The sequence below is a fragment of the Henckelia pumila genome, chromosome 2, assembly GCF_033568475.1.
Source record: "Henckelia pumila isolate YLH828 chromosome 2, ASM3356847v2, whole genome shotgun sequence".
NCBI classification, from domain to species: Eukaryota; Viridiplantae; Streptophyta; class Magnoliopsida; order Lamiales; family Gesneriaceae; genus Henckelia; species Henckelia pumila.
In genome coordinates this window covers 6,108,822-6,127,296 of record NC_133121.1, presented here as the reverse complement: position 1 = coordinate 6,127,296, position 18,475 = coordinate 6,108,822, and the positions used below count along the sequence as shown (strand labels likewise).

Below are 18,475 nucleotides of genomic sequence, written 5' to 3'. Positions count from 1 at the left end.
TTTACGCTTTAATTTTCGCTGCACTGTGTTGTCTCTGGTGTTGTAACACCAAGTACAACACTGACTGTTTTACATAACAAACTGCGTACATCGCGTTTTTTTACGTGGCATCAGAGCCACCACTTGACTTTACTAAGTGAGTTCCTGATTATTGTTACAGGTTTGTTATGGATACTCCGTACTCCAATGTTGCAATTCGTCCACTAATTTTGGATGGGACAAATTACGGCCCATGGAAACTGAAGATGAGCATATACATACAATCTATTGATTCCAGGACTTAGCAACGTGTTCTTAATGGTTGGTCACCACCAATGAGAGATGAAGAAGGTGGTGGACCCAAACCAAGAGCACAATGGACGACTGATGAAATCTCATACGCTAATTTTAATTCTAAAGCTATTAATTAATACTATTTTTACCTCTATTGATATGAACGTGTTTAATCTGATTTGTACTTGTGTCTCTGCTCAGGATGCTTGGGACAAACTTCAGACTCATTGTGAGGGCTCGACAAGTGTTAAGAAGACAAGGATGCATCTACTAACTTCGAAGTTTGAGAAATTGAGAATGAAGAAAAATGAGACCATCATGAAATACAATACTAGATTGAAGAACCTTACTAATGAAGAATATGTTCTCGGTGATCCTATCTCCAACGAACGACTTGTGTGAAAAGTACTTCGTTCTGTCCCAAAAAAGTTTCACACTAAGATCTGTGCTATAGAAGAATCTAAGGATACGTCTATAATGGGTTTGGATGAGTTAATAAGTTCTCTTCGCACATATGAGATGAAGATGGAAGTAGAAGATGATTATAAAGGTAAGTCTATTGTTTTTCAAGTTTCTAATGATACTTACAATGATTTTTCTGAGATGAAGCAGGAAGTGAAGGAATCTGATTTGGGAGATGATTCAATTACCTTAATCACAAAAAAATTTGGTAATTACCTTAGGTGATGAGAGAAAATAAGAAAAGTGATAAAAGTGCACAACCTTCAAAATTTCCTAGTCTACCTACATCTGAGAAGCCTAAAAAACCAGCTACTACTCGAGGACCACGACCGAAGTATGAGAGTAAGAATCAGTCCTCCAATAAGATTTTTGATAATGTTTAATGCAGGAAATGTAAGGGATATGAGAATTATGCAAATGAATGTGCCAATCGTCTTCGAAAAGGTATGAACACCTCCCTGAGTGATAAGGATTCTGAGGAAGAACGGGAAAAGAGTGAGCAGGTAGACCTTATATCTTTTACTGCTTTGCTGGAAGGTAAGAAAACTCTATGAGGAGTTGTACAGTGATTGGATCAAGAGGAACAGTTAAACACAACTGTCTCTAAAGAGAATGCTGAATTGAAAGATGTTGTGGCTAGACTGAAAGTTCTCATGAGCAAGAAAGACCTGGAATTAGGATTGTTGAATACTAAACTTGAAAAATAAAAAACATTTCTTCCCAGATTTAATTTGAGTTCGAACAAACTTGATTCTCTTTTGACTATGGGCAAAGATGATAAGTTTGGACTTGGTTTTAAAGAAAGTGTTTTTCAGATTGGTGAATTTTCTAAATCACCAGTGTTTGTGAAGGAAGGTAGCAACCCTTTGAACCATCCTTCAGTCGCTTCTCAAGGTAAGAAACCTATTTCTGCGAAAACTATTCCTGTCCCAAAACCAAAATAATGGAAGTGTCCTTTTGTTTGTCATTACTGTCTCAAACCTGGATATATAAGGACATTGTGTTGTAAGCTCAAATGACTATCTTTTGTGGGAGTCTAAGCAAGTGTTGCCTCCCGTGTTACACAACACCAAGCACAACACGGACAAAAAAGGACCCACAGTAAAGAAAATTTGGGTACCAAAGTCTGATGTTAAGTGTTTTGTTATTTATACTTTCTTAAAAGCTAATACTGCAGAAAACTGGTACTTTGATAGTGAAAGCTCCCGGCACATGACAGGTTTGAAAGATCACCTCACGGACTACATTGAATAAGAAGGCGGTAGAGTGACCTATGGAGGTGGTTCAAAAATACACAAATAAATTGTTTAGAACAAATAATAGTAGGCAAAATAATATTCAAAACATGAAAATCAAATCAAGATCCGTCAATCTCTAGAAACAACCAATAATTTTATAATGAAATAATTAAACACATAGACATATTCCAAAATCTCATAATAAATCAAGGCAGATAATAAAAATCACAGATTAGAGTTGATTCTCTGTCCCCAGATGAATGTCCTTTGTCTTGTGATTTGATTATCCCTTGTCGTTCGCTCCCACGTCTTAAATCTGTGTCTCATGCCTACTTGAATGCGTAGTTGTGTGGTTCTATTGTTTGGGTGCCGCTTCTTATTCCCTAGATTCTTGTCAAATTCTGTGTGGCTCTTGTGCGGCGTCAGTGTTATGTTTCTAATCGTGCGGCTCTTTCCACTTTTATTGCTCCTCGAAGCCCGTCAAATAAAAGCCCGACGATCGAGTCTTTTAAATTTCCAAAATTCTGCACTTTCTATCTCGCAGCAGCACCGCTGAAGCGCCAGTTTCGGGCATTGTGGCGCTGATCGTTCATATTATTTTTTTTCCTCTCGAACAGACTAAGAGCCTAGGCGCTTCAGAATGGCGCCTAGGCGCTACCTGTAGCTTCCATTTCACCATCTGCGTAGCCTTCTTGAAAAATTCATAACTTGAGTTCTAGATGTTCGATTGAGCTGAAATTTTGACAGCGGCTTGAAAACATCCTATACTCTAATTTAAACGGTGGAGATCGGATTTAAATGTCTCAAACATTCCCAATAATTTTCTGAAGTTGCTGCTTTGTATTTCATCTTTTTGATTTTTCTTACTACTTTTCTTCCAATCCTTGCATCTCACAAAACAACAATAAATACGCATAATATCCACTCGATACATCATAAAAGTCAAGTTAAATCATATATATATTAAGTGAATAAAATGCACTTATCAGTTTTGCTCTAGTTATGTGTCTTAATTGCCCTAATATGTTTTAACTAAACTAACCTCCTCTACCTCACTTGTGCTCTATGAATTATAGAATCTCAAAGTGTTAAGGTTCATGTTATCCTTGGTGTTGCCAATATGAGGGACAACACCTTCAGGGGAAGACTTACAATTCAGGGGGAGAAGTATTTTAAACTCAAAGGAGTTTGTGTTTATTCTTACTTGTGCTAAGTTTTGTCCAAAAAGCAAAAAGAGGGAGATTGAAAGAAATTTTAATTTCTTGAGATTCTCGGTCTTAACTATATTAAATATTATGTGATTTTTTTTCTAGACAAGTTAGTATATTGGTAAATATTCTATGATTAATTCAAAATCTATAGGATAGATATTTACCGTGTTCAAATATATCTTGATAAGGAATATTATAGATATATATTTTTGTATGATATTATCAAGATATGATTTGATATGATAGAGTTTTATTCCTATTATAATTGTTTCATTATTCTTGTATGACTCTATTTATGAAAATCATTTTTTCTTGGACTAAAGTCTATAAAAGAGGATTTTCACGCACAAGAAATATAGAGCTTTAGACGTCGACTTCCAGAGCATCAATCGAAGAATTGCAGACACAAAGTTGAAGGTTTCTAAAGACGTTTTGCACTCATCGTTGTTGCTTCTCCCCGTGTTGTTGTTGGTATTGAAGACATCTGAGATAACACTGTGGGAATAGTTTTGTTCGCATATCTTTACTGTCTCTTCAAATTTAGGCTATGAGAGTTGCATCTATTTGTTTTACTCTAATTTATTTAGGATGCAAATTTGATTGAGAAATTTAGGATTTATTGACTTTTTGTAAATCACTAGTATTGCTTTATAAGACCGATCTTACTTTTTCTAGTGATATTTAGCCCTAAGACACCACACGAGTTTTTATACTCGTGCAAAATTATTTACTTGTGTTATTTATTTATGCTTTAATTTTTGTTGCATTGTGTTGTCTCTGGTGTTGTAACACCAAGTACAACATTGACTGCTTTACATAACAAAATGTTTACATCACGTTTTTTTATACATATTTCTTCATCCGGCCAACTCTAGGGTAACAGGACATAGGTTATCTGATATAATATAGGATATAATATAGGATGATTGATAGTCGTGTTTTGTTTGCATATTTTGATGTTATTTTGTTAGTAGTTTGCATGCATTTATTTGTGTTTGTTCATGTTTTATCTTAGTTTTGTCTTTTGCATGCATTTATTTTCATAACATACTCCCGGGTTTAATGTGTAGGAGATTTTAAGTTGAAAAGCAAGAGGACAGTTTTGGTCATGTTTTCCATGCGCTCGAGCAGAGGAGTTGGTGAGATCGAGCGCCGAAGTTGAATTATGAAGGCAGAGAGTTGGCGTAACATAGCGCGCTCGATCGGACGAACTCATGCGATCGAGCGCGCGCAAGGAATTTTGGGCAGTGAATCGTGTAAAATAGTGCGCTCGATCGTGCGTACTTATGCGATCGAGCGCGCTCGTCTGTCGGGAAAAAAATAGTAATTTTGGAAACTTTGTTATTTTATTCTCTAGCCTTTATTAGACTCTTAATTCCGATTTTGGAGGATTATTATAAGACTTTTGGGTGATTTCTTTGGAGGCTAGGTTTTATTCTTGAATTTCTATCTCTAGTTTTCTTCTTTTCTTTGAATTTTTATGAATTTGGTGATGAATCGTTGTAGCTAAACCTTTTAATACTTGGTTGAGGGAGACGAAACCTTGATATATTTTATTCATGAGATTTGATTCGTAGTGTTTAATCTTTATTAAGTATCAATTTTTTATCTATATTATTTCATGTTTGTATGCGAGATTTTAGGATTGACCATCTTAGGATTTTGTTTTGCAAGCGATAGCTAAATTAGAATTCAAATCCGTAATTGTTTAAACAATCTAATTTGCGAAGCAACTACGTTTGATATTTTCTGCTGTTGAATTTATTAAATTGTAGGATCAATTATTGACTAGGCTAAATACAACTGCTGGTGTTTGTGTTGTCTAGGTTCGTCAGTTTTACTAGTTTAAATGCTACCGTGGATTTAAATCTAGATTGTTGTTATCGGGTTAATTCATTGGTAAGGGTTAATTTAGAATGCTGTTTTCTAATTAACTAAAATTACGGTGAAACGGAAATTGAATTTTCAATGACGAATATTTAATAAGATCAATTATTTTTAGAGAGTCGATGATTGAATGAATGAATATCAAGGGTGTAGTCGACCGATACCAAGTCTTGTCTCTTATTGATTTCTCCAAGTTTATTATTCAATCTTGCATGTTAGTGAATTTTAATTGTTTAAAATTTTCAGTAGTTAATCTCAACCTCAAAACCCCCCATTTTATTTATTTAGAACGCATTAAATTTATCTTTTCTCGTGGGAACGATCCCTACTCACACTACTGCATTATTTGTTTATCTGAGTGAGTCGGGTAATTTGGGCGTGACACGATTAAGCGCTACCAAATTTTGGCGCCGTTGCCGGGGATCGGTGTTAATTTATTGTGTTCTTAGTTTATTTTATTTTATTTTATTATTCCTCTTAATGCTACTCTGGTTTGTTCATGCTTTCAGGTGAATATTCTGAAGAAGAAGAATTTTTATACGACCCAGAGATAGAAAGAACCTTGCTTAAGCGACGGAGAGAAGCTCGTAGGAGGCAAGAAGAGGACGAAATTAAGACTGAAATTTCTGAGGAAGATATGGCGGCGAATGCGAACTTGAGTTTGAGACAACTTGGCACTCCTGATCTCACTCAGCATCCTTTATGCATTACTTTTCCTACTCTAGAAAATAATGCTAATTTTGAATTAAAATCTGGACTGATACATCTATTTCCTGCTTTTCATGGTCTTGCAGGTGAGGATCCGCACAAGCACTTGATGGAATTCCATGTCGTATGCACCAGCATGAAACCACATGGAGTGACAGAGGAGCATATCTAACTCAAAGCCTTTCCTTTCTCTTTGAAGAGCGCTGCAAAGGATTGGATATACTACCTACCTTCTGGATCCATCACCACTTGGACGGCACAGAAGAGAATTTTCTTAGAGAAATATTTTCCAGCTTCAAGAGCGGCAAACATCAGAAAGGAAATTTATGGCATCAAGCAGCAGATGGGAGAGTCACTGCATGAGTATTGGGAGCGTTTCAAGAAACTATGCGCCAGCTGCCCGCAGCACCAGATAAGTGAACATTTATTAATTCAATACTGCTATGAAGGGTTGTTGTCTTATGACAGGAGCATGGTGGATGCGGCCAGTGGTGGAGTTTTCGTCGATAAAACTCCAGTACAAGCAAGGAATCTAATCGAGAGTATGTCTGCCAATTCTCAGCAATTTGGCACCAACAGAAGTGATCCTGCGCCAAGAAAGAATAATGAGGTAAATGTTTCTTCCCTTGAACAGCAACTGATTGATCTGACATCTCTTGTGTGTCAAATGGCTGTAGGGAATGGACAAAATATGAAGGTTTGTGGAATTTGCACTGCAAGGGGACATGCGACTGACATGTGTCCCACACTTCAAGAGGGATCGGCTGAGCAAGTCAATGCAGCAGGAGGATTTACCGGACCGCCACAATGGAAGTATGATCCATACTCCAACACATACAATCGTGGTTGGAAGGATCATCCAAACTTGAGATATGGGAACCCGCAAGCAACTCAAGCACCACCGCACAATCAAGCATATAGGCCAACTAATACTGCCGCTTTTCAATAGGAAACTCGAGCAAGTATCCAACAGTTGAACACTCAAATGGGGTAGTTGGCAACCATAGTGAACAGGTTGGAGGCACTGAGTGCGATTACCTTGAGGGGTGGAAAGGAGTTGAAGGTTAATGAAAAAGTGGTGAAAGAACCAGTACAGAACAAAGATGAGTAGGAATCCAAGGTAGAGGAGGACGACACAATTCAGGAAGCACCTAGAGGTAAGTTCCCTCCTTTTTCTGAGTATAAACCTGTAGCCTTTTTTCCCTTAGCATTGAAAGAGTTTAGAAAAGATGATGGAATTAAGGGGTTGTATGAAGTGTTTCGTATATGTGAGGTAAATATTCCTTTGTTAGATGCTATCAAACAAGTACCTCACTATGCTAAATTTTTAAAAGAGTTGTGTACTGTGAAGAGAAAACAAAAGTTGAAGGGTTGTAAGAGAGTTGAATTGGGAGAACAGGTCTCTGCCGTCATTCAAAGAAAGGTACCTACAAAATGCAAGGACCCAGGTATGTTCTCGATTCCATGTAAAATAGGAGATAGTTAGCTTGATACGGCCATGCTAGATTTAGGAGCATCTATTAATGTCATGTCATACTCTGTTTATGCTTCCTTAAATCTTGGGCCTTTGACTGAAACTGCAATTGTTGTTCAAATGGCTGATAAATCTACTATTTATCCTAGGGGTTTGTTAGAAGATGTTCTTGTGCAAGTTGGTAATTTGGTTTTTCCTGCTGATTTCTATGTGCTTGATATGAAAAATAATGATTTGAATAGTCCAATTTTGCTAGGAAGACCATTTTTGAAAACGTCAAAGTCTGTTATAGATGTGAATAATGGTACTTTCATTATGGAGTTTGATAGGGAGATTGTTAAGTTTCATATTTTTGATACCCTGCAAATTTCTGATTGTGAAAGTGTTGTTAATAATCTTGATGTCATGAATCACTTGTTGCAAGAACACAAGAAGTTTGTCATTGAGGATAAAGTTAAGGAGATTTTTGTACGACCTGCTGAGAATTCTAATGCTAAAAATTTTCCTTCTGATTTGCAGGCATCTAAAGTTGAACCGAAACTGCCTCCGGATCGATCAAAAGTAATCTCCCAGAAATCAAAGCAGAGGAAGCAAAGAACAGACATTACTGAAAAACTGCGCAAGTGGGTGAAGTGGTTAAGAAAACTAGATTTGAACCACCATGAAGAAAAGAAGTATGCAGTCGAGCTATAGACTGACTGTAAATTTAGCGCTGACTGGGAGGCAACCCAGTGTTCTTTTCTTTTCGTTAGTTTTTCTCTTTCATTTTGTTTTTGGCTTTTTATTTTTGTTGTTTTTAGTTTCCCGAATGCCCCACCTCCGCAGACAAAGTTCCAATATGATTCTTCCGTGATGCTGTCAGACGTTGAAGAGGACAGTGCCAACACTTAAACCAGGGGAGTTTCGTTTTACATTTTTTGCATTGCATTGTGTTGAGTTGTTTGTTTGTGTTTTGTGTTTTGACGCATTGAGGGCAATGCTTCATTTAAGTGTGGGAGGATGTATTCATATTGTTGCATTTGTTTTGTTTTGTTATTGTATTGAGTTTGGCGATTTGTTGTGTCGTTATTCGTTTGTGTCGTATGCATAAGTAGGATGATGATTTTTAGCCTATGATGAGATAGTTGAAAAAAAAAATGAAATTTTTGAAAATTTTTAACTCTTGATTGGATTTGAGAAACCGTAGGTTGTTTGTTGAATATTCCAAACACGCATGTTGAACCAGTAAAGTGTAGCGATGTATTAGATATTGTGGAGGTCTGTTGGACCATTGCACGACAATAAGTGTTTGTGGAACATGATAGTTCTTGAATTTTGACGATTTCTTTGATGTGGAATATACTTTCTTGGGCGCACCTAAAATTTTTGGTTTTTAAGAAGAAAATTAATTTTTGGAAACCAATTAATTCCATCCGGGTTGCGAGCGAGATGTTTGAAATTCTATTCATCTTGTTTGTGGCTAAGTATGCGGATTACATGGGGTTAATCTTTTGAGAAAAAAATATATAATATTTTGATTCCATCCGGGCTTGGAATGTGAATGAAATTCTATTAATTATTTCATAGCTAAGTTTTCGGACCTAATGGGATTGTAGTTCCATCCGGGCTATAGACGAGGGGATTGAAATACGAATCCTATCTAGTTATAGCTAAGTATGCGGGTAATTATTGGGAATTTTAAAATGTTGGGTGCAAAATCCAACGGTGCGTAATTATTCTTAAGGAAGTTGTGTTGTGTTGGAGGATTGTTGAGAGGAGAGTTCTGGATTGTGAGGCTTACACTGAATTGTTATAGGTCGGCGAACAGTCTTGAAGCTTTGTCTTTTGAAGTTGCATGTAACTGCGGAAACATGACACACACACACGTTCGCATTCGACTGAAGGTGTATCATTGATGATTGAGAGTTACTTTGAACTTGTTTTTAGTGAAGTGGTTTTCTCTGAGGCTAGTTTAAGCATGATCGTCCTTGCTTATGTGTTTGTTGTTGTTTGCATATTTTTTTTTGCATAACTTGCTCGAGGGCGAGCAAAGGTTTAGTGTGGGGGTATTTGATAGTCGTGTTTTGTTTGCATATTTTGATGTTATTTTGTTAGTAGTTTGCATGCATTTATTTCTGTTTGTTCATGTTTTATCTTAGTTTTGTCTTTTGCATGCATTTATTTTCATAACATACTTCCGAATTTAATGTGTAGGAGATTTTAAGTTGAAAAGCAAGAGGACAGTTTTGGCCATGTTTTCCATGCGCTCGAGCGGAGGAGTTGGTGAGATCGAGCGCCGAAGTTGAATTATGAAGGCAGAGAGTTGGCGTAACATAGCGCGCTCATCGGACGAACTCACGCGATCGAGCGCGCGCAAGAAATTTTGGGCAGTGAATCGTGTAAAATAGTGCGCTCGATCGTGCGTACTTATGCGATCGAGCGCGCTCGTCTGTCGGGAAAAAAATAGTAATTTTGAAAACTTTTTTATTTTATTCTCTAGCCTTTATTAGACTCTTAATTCCGATTTTGGAGGATTATTATCAGACTTTTGGGAGATTTCTTTGGAGGCTAGTTTTTATTCTTGAATTTCTATCTCTAGTTTTTTTCTTTTCTTTGAATTTTTATGAATTTGGTGATGAATCATTGTAGCTAAACCTTTTAATACTTGGTTGAGGAAGACGAAACCTTGATATATTTTATTCATGGGATTTGACTCGTAGTGTTTAATCTTTATTAAGTATCAATTTTTTATCTATATTATTTCATGTTTGTATGCGAGATTTTAGGATTGGCCATCTTAGGATTTTGTTTTGCAAGCGATAGCTAAATTAGAATTCAAATCCGTAATTGTTTGAACAATCTAATTTGCGAAGCAACTATGCTTGATATTTTCTGCTGTTGAATTTATTAAATTGTAGGATCAATTATTGACTAGACTAAATACAACCGCTGGTGTTTGTGTTGTCTAGGTTCGTCAGTTTTACTAGTTTAAATGCTACCGTGGATTTAAATCTAGATTGCTGTTATCGGGTTAATTCATTGGTAAGAGTTAATTTAGAATGCTGTTTTTTAATTAACTAAAATTACGGTGAAACAGGAATTGAATTTTCAATGACGAATATTTAATAAGATCAATTATTTTTAGAGAGTCGATGATTGAATGAATGAATATCAAGGGTGTAGTCGACCGATACCAAGTCTTGTCTCTTATTGATTTCTCCAAGTTTATTATTCAATCTTGCATGTTAGTGAATTTTAATTGTTTAAAATTTTCAGTAGTTAATCTCAACCTCAAAACCCCCATTTTATTTATTTAGAACGCATTAAATTTACCTTTCCTCGTGGGAACGATCCCTACTCACACTACTGCATTATTTGTTTATCTGAGTGAGTCGGGTAATTTGGGCGTGACACGATTAAGCGCTACCAATGATATAGGGAAATTAAGGGAAAATTATTTTTTTGGTCTTGTATGTTTGCCACATTGCAATTTCAGTCATTTATAATTTCAGATTTCAGTTTTAGTCCGCTATCTTTAATTTTTTGACAATTTTAGTCCTTTTTTTCGACGTGGCGCTGACGTGACATCAATTCAGTGCTGATGTAGAACTGACGTGTGCAGTGCCACGTAAGCATTTTCGAATAAAAAGGACCAAAATTGCCAAAAATCAGAACATGCAGGACTAAAACTGAAATATAAAAACATAGATGACCAAAATCGCAAAGTGACAAACATACATGACCAAATTTGCAGTTTTCCCGAAAATTAATTATTCTAACCTATTTCAAAGTAATATTTTTAAAAATGGACTTCTTTACTAAATATTTTGTATTATGTTTTATATAATTTAAAAATTATATAGTACCTTTTTCTATGTGTTTCACAAACCCATTTAACCTTGGTTTGATTTTATTTAATTTATATTACGTCAATTTTTTAAATAATACTTGTTTATATCAGTAAACATATTTAATAAAATTTTGTGAAAATATTATACTCTAATTCATAAATCGAATCTTTATCTGTATGAATTATTTTATTCCAAAACACATAAATGCTATAATCTTGATAACATAAAAATAAAAAAAAAATCACTCATATATAGTCTTACACATCCAATAAGTCGCACAAAAGTCCACCTATTTCCACATTAAAAAAATTCATAATTAAAAAATATTATAAATAATGGGAGGAATCATAAAAATAATTAAGTCAAATATAAAATATTAAAAAAAATCTAAATCAAAGCAATTATTTCGGAGTCGGAGACAATGCATTCAACGATGTGACATGGGAACAAATTATTAAATTAATGTATTTACAATAATATAAACATAAATTAATTATTATTTGTGAAAAAAATTTAAGTTGAAAAAATATAATGAAATTCATATTGATTCGAAGAAATATGATCGGCGTGTCCAAAAATCATTTCATACGAAATTAATTGAGAAAATGTTGAAATGGAGAAATTGATGGTGAATAGAGAAAAAAACATGTATAAAGGATATCTTTGTAACTTGAAATAATAAAAATATTGTTTTGATAAACTAACTTATTGGAGGCTAAAATATAGTAATTTGGTAGAGGCTATTTAAGAAAATCCCCAGATATAATATATTGAGATATTATCCAACCGAATATGTATTACGTTCAGCTGGACAGATTCTGTATCTTCAATTTTTAACATTCATATTAGACAACTAGATGCGGATATTTTTTGTTTCCTACTAATTAATAGACACATGACACTCTCTGCAAAATTATTGGTTATATCCGATCCATTACAGGTTGTGTGTCGTTGAAGAAAATGTTAGCATTGAAACGAACATCTATAAAACAATCAAAGCTTAATTGCACCAAATATATCCCTCTCTTTCTCGATCTTGATCTTTTGCACACTCAAAATTCGTTCAAGATATTGAAGTTTTTCACGATAAATAATTTTCAAACTGTTTGAACACGTTGAATGGCTATTTATCATATTATTGAGGATTAAATTTGAAAGGAATATTTTATTCCTTAAAATTCTCAAGTTTTTGAAAAGATTTTATTTAATATCTTTCGTCTTTCTTGGATATGAAATAATAAGTTATTTATTTTCTTAAATAAGTTGATTTGAGATATTGATAAACTTAATAGAATATATATCATATCATGACTAATATATATATTTTTTTAATTGTATAGATTTGATATGATCAAATCAAAAGAATCCTACACCTACAAGGAAACAATTTGAAGAAGGATCTTGTGCTACTTAAGGAGATGGATGTGCAACAAAGGAAGAGACCGAGAACAGAGAAAGAGACCGTGTGAGTTTATTCTAAGAGCTTCACGTACGTACTTGAGAGAATTCTGAAGATCTTTCTGAAGCTTGTATCGGTCATCATAGCTTGATGCTTTGAAGAACTCTTGGAGATCAAAGATCAAAGAGTATTTCGTCTCTACAAGTTTTGACATCAAGATTTTTCTCCTTACTTCGTTTTCTTTATTCTATTTCATATAAAATTTTTAGGAGAACTTTTACTCTTTATTTTCTCATATGGTTTGAGAAATTGATTTTTACAATGATCACTAGTTTTAGGGTTTGCAAAACTTTTTGAATTATTTTCTAGTGAAGTTTTGCCCTGAGGCGCTATAAGTGAAAAAAAAAACTTAAAGTATGTGTTAAAATTTTTGCAAAATATTTTTTAAAAAGTGTTCTCCAAGTATAGTTTCTAAAAAAAAATACCTAAGAGGTGTTTTTAGATGTTTTTGAGAATTGAACTATGGTAGACAAAGATGAACAACATTACTTTTCAAATATTAAAATATTTTTTATAAAATAGTTGTCCAAACATATACTTATTCTTAAAAAACCTTTTATAACATTTATAAAAAAAAATTAAATTTTTTTAAAAAAACGTTTTATAAGTATACTTTTATAAAAAAACGTTTTATCTCCCCTACGAACACATATATGATTTTTAGGGTCGGATCGGGTAGGGACCCGTCCCATAACTCTCCTATCTAAATAGATACTCGTGTTGTGATACAATGAACTTTTGATTACAGGCTTGGAACCTAAGTCCTACTAGACTCGAACTAGCTTAGAGGTGCGTAAATATTAAATGAGATTGTCGACGAGTATACATGATTATATGCTGCATTTATTTGACATTATTATGTGTCATGATGTATGTTTTATTGCTTTCCATACACATACACGTTGAGTCTATATCTTGTTATACCCTGATTATAGAGCCGCTCAGCTCTATACTTGTATATAGTCTAGCATTGGGAGTACCGCGACGGCGGGGACAGATATGTCTGATTACTCCGATGATTTAGATGAGTGTGGTTGTACCCAGAGGTTTGACCCGAGCGGTTACAATACTCATTGGTGCCAGTACTGAGCATGAATTATCAGATGACCCGTTACCAGTCATCACAATTGCATGCATCATATTTATATTTCTACTCATGTTTATGTAACACCTAGTTATTATCTTGGATGCCTCATTCCATGGGGCAGGTCGCAGGATGAACGGAGCATGGAGTTCGAGACAGGACTAGGGAGCAGGAGTTAGCGGTGGAATTTTGATACAACAGGATTCGATATAGCTGTATAATTTTATATGACAGTTTAATTCAGTTATTTCGATATGGTTGTATCACTACTAAGTTAAAGCTTTGAATAGTTGTACTAAGTTGTTATGTAAATTATGGGTTATATTTTCGCACGTTTTACTCTGTTAAGTGATTTAATGCAGGGTCACTATTCTCGCTCCGGTAAGAATTAGGAAGCTATTTTTCTCCCGATCTCGTACCCGAAATTTTTCGAGACTCGATTATTCGAGATCTAGAATGTTCGCGATCCAATTCGAGTAGGGAGGAATATCCCGATAATTTTTTTCATGTTCAAAATTTTGTCCAAAATTTTTTTTATTGTTTTTTAAATACTATTTAGAATTTTATTTGCGTGAAGAAAAAATAAATATTCAATTATAAACATATACTATTAAAATATTAAAAATAACAGTTCATGATTTTTTCAAAAATCAAAAAAAAATTGTTGCTATTTAAAAAAAAAACTATTTAGAAACTTTATTTTTATAAGAAAAATAATTTCAACTAGAAACATATAAGTGCATGATCATTGGATATGTCTGATGATTATAAATTAAAATAAAAGTGCTGTACGTAATAACTAAAATTAGGAATTTTTTTCACAGAATGTGTTCATGCACAATCCAATTTCACATCAAAATTTGTAATTAACATATGAAAATCATTTATTTTCACTTCATTTTCGAAAAAGAATATCAACTGTGCACTAGATAACTATTATTGATAAACTGTTTTGGATACTAAATACATTCAAATTACGGGTTAACATATAATTTTGGTTAAACATAGATGAAGGACAAATTGCATATGTTATTTTGCATATTTTTATAATAAAAGAATTATAAATATAAATTAATCAAATTATTAATAATTTTAAAAAAATATATATATATGAAAAAATAAAATTAATTTCGTGATTCTATTATTCAATCATTTCAACAATACATAATTATGTAAAACAAGTCCACAATTAATTTTTGTATAGGATGAAACCCAATAAACATATAGCCCAATACAAGGGCGGAGCCAGGATTGAAAAATACCTGGGGCTGGCTCCGCCCCGTGTTATACAATATTTATATGTATGAAAAGTAAGTTAAAATCGAACCGCACTTTTTAAAATTGAATTAATTTTCTTTCAATAAAACGAATCAATTGAACTTTACTATGAACACAAAAAAAAAATATTATTTCGATCAGTAATAAAATTCAACGATCTCAATTTTTTAGAATTTTTTTAAAAAAAATCAAGTTCTACTTCTAAAATTATGGTTAAAAATTGAATTATATAAATTTAAATTATTTATTAAAAAATATATTTTCAAATCTAGTTCTATTGTCCAATAAAATTTTATTAGAAAATTTAACAATAATATTTTTTATAAATATTAGGTTTGTTCAGTAAACAAAACTATTACGTTAAAAGCCGAAACCAAAGCGACCTAACCAATATTTTTAAAATCTAAAACCGAAATTCGGAATAAACTGAACTGAACTGATTTTTCATATGAATTTAACTCGGTAGGTTATTTTGATTGAAATTAATATTTTCTGTTCATCTAGACTGTAATTGATGTCTGCCCCAGATATGTCGATATATGCTCTTTCGATTTAAAAATAACTTTTAAAATTTTATTTTTTTATTTTTTGAAATATCTAGCTAGAAAATTTCAATCATAACAAAAATTTACAACAAACAGTCTTTTTCAAATCTCATAATTATTGAATTTTCAGTTTTTCTAATTAAAAAAATCGTAATGCAAGCTCAATAATAATTGCAAACTCAATAAGAGCTCAAATATTTCAATTTTCAATCAATTGATTATTTTTTCTAAATTTAGAAACAATAGTTTTTAGGGTAAAAATTCAAACTTGAAAATTTATATGTATCATAAATCAATATTATCGCAACTAAATATTCGACAAAATTTTAGAATTTTCGAATTTATCTCAAATCACATAATTTTAAAAACTACTACAATAAATCAACCACAAAAATATAATTGATTATTCTATTTTTAATTTTTTTAAATGGGGCTGAATTTTTTTTTAAAAAAAAATCTAGAACTACTAAAACAATATATTTTTTATTTATTTGGATTAATTTTATAAAACTGAGAAACATAATATATGTAATGTCGATCTCAATTTTTTCGTGCAATATTTGATATTTAATTTTTTCTTCTCTTCTTTTCATCTTGTTTAAAGGCTACAAAATAAAAGGTGTTCTTTTATTTTATTTTTTTTACTCTCTTGAAAGATATTAAATTTTTGTGAGACATTTTTTTAAAAAAAATCCATTGTCATTAATGTTTTATTACGAGTTTTTTAAAATAACTTTCTTTGTTTCATTTATTTCTAACATGTACTCGAGACGATTCTTAGTATTTTGAAATATATTGATTTTTTTATTTTTTAAATGTGTAATTATATTATAAATATAGTCATAATTATGCTTCATAATATAATGAAAGGTGAAATTATTAATGATTGTTTGCTGGTGTATATTGAGAATCAAATTTTCGAAAAGTTAATATAGTTCACTTGTAGTTGTAGACGATATTCGTGATTTGCAAAGAGAATATTTAAATTCTAATAGATTCGAGAAATAATGATATATTTATATTTTTTTATGATGAATGTTGATGTAATATTTGATATTAATATAATATATTTAAAATTTTATTGTTATATATAATAAATATTTTATTTTTCTCGAGTTTGATATTGGCCCTGGGGCTGTAAACGAGCCGAACCGAGCCGAACTATAACAAAATTTCAGTATTCGAGTTCGACCTCGAGTTCGAATTGAGATATTCGAAGTTCGGTTCGAAGCTCGAATTTTTTTTAATTTTCGGCTCGAGTTTGATTCGATAGAGAGTTCGAGTTCGATTCGAAAATAATGAGCCAGCTCGCGAACTTTCGATAAATTTATTATATTTTATATAATATAATATATAAATATAAATATATATATATATTAAATAAAGGCTCGCGAGCTTTCGGACAATATATTTTCTGCTCAAGTTCGGCTCGACTAATAGTTCGAACATGTTCGAGTTCGGCTCGAGTTTGAAAAATTCGAATCCGAATCGAATATTTTTTCGAGCCGGATCGAAAAGTTCGCGTGCCGGCTTGGTTCGTTTACAGCCCTAATTGGCCCCCCATAGTATCTACTTCTGGCTCCGCCCCTGCTATTAATAAAATTATTGAAAATATTACTTCGGATTGGGTCGGATCGGAAATCCCGTCGGGAAGATAATTTATTCTCGATCTTTCTCTTGATATTATTCGAGAAGAGAAAAATCCCAAAAATTTGAGTCGAAAAAACGTCGAGTCGGATTTTTTATGTACCACAATATGATGGGATTCGGGAAGGGTCGGTTTTTATTAAAAAAAAGATTTCCAGACATAATGGTTCTAACACAACATTTGGAGGCACGGTGCATGGCTTAAATCCGCACATGTGAATCATGTGGTGAAGGAGTAATGTAAGGGTGCAAACGAACCGAATCGAGCCGAATAATGGTAAAATTTTAAGGCTCAAATTCGGCTCGATAAGTTCGAGCTCGATTCGAAGTTCGATAATTTCAAATATTTTGGCTCGAGCTCGACTCGAAATGAAGTTCGAGTTCGGCTCGAAATATTCGAACCTATATCGTGAACTATTCGGATATTATGGTTCGAAAAGCTCGAAATGTTCGAAAAAAGTTCGAAATGTATATATATTTATTATATAATTATATTATATTAATTAAATATTAAGGTTCGCGAATTATTCGTGAACTATCGAACAATATAATTTTGGCTCGAGCTCGGGCTCGAAAAAAAGTTCGAACATGTTCGAATTCGGCTCGAGTTCGATAAACTCGAATACGAATCAAATATTTATCGAGCATGCTCGTAAAGCTCATAAACAGGTTCAGTTCATTTGCCCCCTAGAGTAATGGAATGCTGGCAGGTCGTGAAATGATTGATACCTAAAGTTGATATTTTCACGTTAAATGATCCGACATATATTAATCCATACAAACTAAAAAAACATCTGCCATGTGTTTTGAAAAAATATTTAAAAACTAAATTAAAAATAAAATGTCGAATACTTATGTCTTATAATAAAATAAAATGTTTTGTTTTGTTTTTTTAACAAATTATGTATCGGGTTGAATTTGTTCTTTTATTTGATTTTTTTAATAATATTTTTGTGGACATTTTAAAATCATAATATTTTGGAAAAAATATAATATATATCTATATATATATATATATAAAGTTTGAAATATTAAATCAAAATAATGATAGTATACAATAATGATATATATATGGATGGAAAAATTGTATTTTTTGTGGTATATGTTTATTTATTTGTTTATTTTTGTGATTTTATTCGTCTAATTGTTAAATTTATTGCAATTTTATTTTTTTTCAGCATCGCATTAACGTGTAACAAATGTGATGTTGACATGTGTAGTATATATTAAAATTTCGTTAACAAATAACTAAAATTGTTCAAAATCAGAAGATATGTGAATAAGATTGAAATTTAATAACATATAAAAGCAAATCACAAAGAAACAAAGATATTAGACAAAAAAAAAATTAGTTTACCTGTTTCAATTTGCAAGTTTTT

At 32.6% G+C, this 18,475-nt stretch overlaps 1 non-coding gene across 1 annotated transcript; it reads right to left on the bottom strand.

Annotated features, from left to right (window-relative positions):
- Nucleotides 1-6,086: 6,086 nt before the first annotated feature.
- LOC140885930 (small nucleolar RNA R71) lies at nt 6,087-6,193 on the bottom strand. The gene has a single exon (XR_012151342.1). It is a non-coding gene; the product is annotated as a small nucleolar RNA R71 (small nucleolar RNA).
- Nucleotides 6,194-18,475: the final 12,282 nt, after the last annotated feature.